The sequence below is a fragment of the Octopus bimaculoides genome, chromosome 11, assembly GCF_001194135.2.
Source record: "Octopus bimaculoides isolate UCB-OBI-ISO-001 chromosome 11, ASM119413v2, whole genome shotgun sequence".
NCBI lineage: Eukaryota > Metazoa > Mollusca > Cephalopoda > Octopoda > Octopodidae > Octopus > Octopus bimaculoides.
Window position 1 is genome coordinate 45671729 of NC_068991.1, and position 2960 is coordinate 45674688.

The window sequence follows — 2960 nt, forward strand, 5'->3', positions numbered from 1 at the left end:
TATATATATATATATATATATATATATATATATATATATTGATTAGGTAGAAGCAAAGAGAAATGAATTATATAAAAATAAAAGAGACTGTAAAAAATAGTTTCTGGTTGAGATCGAACATCTGAGTACTTGTTGATGCTTTGACCACGTTGGTAAGAGGAATAATACAATTCCAGCAGCATAATAATAGTCGAATTCCTATTGCAAACTTCCCACTTTTATACGCATCGTAACCCGGATATTTGTTTCCTGTGATCAAATAAATAAGTTTCGGTCGATTTCGTTCGTATCCCTTGTTCTTGGAGACGGAAATCCTACTAAGTAATTATAGAAGTCAATAAAATTAGTAGATTAACGAGTTGATGATTTTCAATGACATGAACTGGATTTAAAACAAGCCAACACACTGCAGCTTCTTGCGTGACTAATCAATCGCTTAGATATCGCTAGTAAATTTTCCTTAAATCGCACGACATAAAAACCGTATAGAAAAGGTACATTCAATAACGGAGTCCTTGATCAGTGATGATGAACTTATGACAGACTGCCGACGGTGACACGCCCGAGTTTTTAAAAGGCAGTTTGGGATTTGGATTTCGAAAAAATTTCACTGCAATATCATACCACAAAATATTATCTACAAGTATAAGAGGCTTGTACAGTATTAAGCCACAGGCGTTGGTAAGGTCCGGCCACAGCACAGCTAGGTCCCTTTTTTAACTGTAATGCTTCCTTGATGAGCTGTGTCATCACACTCATATGTCAAGACATTCAGGGACTTAGGGTCCACCCGCCACGGCTGCCACCAGGCGTCTATTTGCCGACTCCATAAGTTGGCTGGGATCATCCAACCCAGGCAGCGAAATTTTTTCCCATGAGAGTTCCCGACCCCAGGAAAGTACTCATTTGCATACAGCCAATCAGGGCTCATCTTCACCTTGTCAAGTTAACAAATGCTGGTAATCAAAATGGTGACATCCGATTACCATGCGAATCTTATATTGTGCTTTCATTCAGATGCCAATGTCATCGATATTGAACACATACGCTTGTTAGCGGTAGGTTTGAATTGCTATATCAAAGACAATGTCTTGAATTGCTATATCAAAGACAATGTTTTGGACGAATATTAAAGTACGGAAACTGCTTGAAAGTTTTATAAATACACTGTTGTAAATACCTTGAAAATAGCACTCCGCCGAGGTCGACTTTGCCTTTCAACCTTTCGGGGTCGATAAATCAAGTACCGGTTGTGTACTGAGGTCGATCTAATCGACTGGTTCCCTCCCACAAAATTTCGGGCCTTGTGCCTTGAGTAGAAAAGAATATTTGTAAACAACATGTTATGCCTCCGGTAATTTTTTTTCATGTAAATAAATCTTATTTAGCTGTAATTTTTAGCACATCTTACAACCATCAGTGTTTAATGCAAATACGATAAACAACACGTTACATGCGATAAACATATTACAATTTTTAACAGAAAGATTTCGAAGAATTAGATGAAAGTTCTCCGGTAATTTTCTTTCATGTAAATAAATGTTTATGTTAATTTTAAAGAGAGAAACAGTTAGCTTAAAATCTCTGAGCGAAATGTTGGCAAATAAACTTTAATTTAAAAGATTTACCCAAAACATTTTATTTAGCTGTTATTTTTAGCGCACCTCACAACCATCTGAATGCTCAATGACAAAAAGAAACAAACATTAACCTAGACGGGGAAGTTGCTGCCTGCCAGTAGAGAGGGAAAGAATTCACGGTGCTGACTAGAAAAGAAGAAAGCATAAAGGTGGCTCTGCTCTGATTGGCTATATGCAAATGAGTTCATTACTGGGATCCGAAACTCTCGTGGGAAAAAATTTCGCGCCCAGGCAGGCTCTTATTTTCAAAGGCATCTGAGTAGCATCACCTTCACAAAGATATAGCCCGAATACTACCAGAAACTGCCAGGAGAAATGAAGACTGACAGGTGGAAGTTATGGCCACCATCACAGTTAACTTTAGGGACGTTTTGGGACAGAAGCAACAAGCAAATGCAATCAGCCAATATGCAATGAAAAATTTTGTGTCTCGGGAAAGAATTTAAGTTGTTTAGGAAGCACTATAAAGAAGCAGGAGAGTTTGAAGAAGCTGGCAGAGTAGATCTTTGGGCAATACTCAGGTAGGAGCTCCTGGCACTGACGAAAGCAGAGAACTATAGGAGACAGAAAAAGAGAGCATGTATGAAAGACGCATTTCTGGCCAACCTCTTCAGACTGAAAGCAATTCGTTGGTTAGAAGGGGATCAGTTAATTTAGCTGTTCAAAGGACGCTTTTAAAGAGCTCTTGACGAGTGTTTGCAACGCCAGTGAGAGAGATCAACCACTGGACTATGCAACACATTTATAACATCATCATAATCATACATATACATAACATAAAATAACATATAACATGTTATAACATAATATATATAAGCTATACACTGTGTGTGTGTATGTGTAAATATATACATATACATATATATATATATATATATAAATGGACAGAAAGAGAAAGAAAGAGAAGGGGGGCATAGTGAGTAACAGAGATAGAGATAAAAAAAGAGAGAGTGAGAGGCGGGTAATGAGAGACGGCATTTTAAGATTTGTGTCTATCTACCAAGAAAAAAGCATTAAAGGGAAAGGATGGGTGAGATATGAGGAAATGAAAGAATTTGAAAGATTAGAATTTACTTTCATTTCAAAAGAATTTCCAATTTCGATGGCAAAAATAGCGGTGGTGCGAAAGCAACAAAATAAATGAATAAATAGATAAAATTGAACCAAAAAAGACCACGTAAAAAATTATACATACATACTTACATACAGGTATATAGACATATATATATATATATATATATATACACAGACGCACGTATACATATATATATATATACAAACATATATATATATATATATATATATATATATATATATATA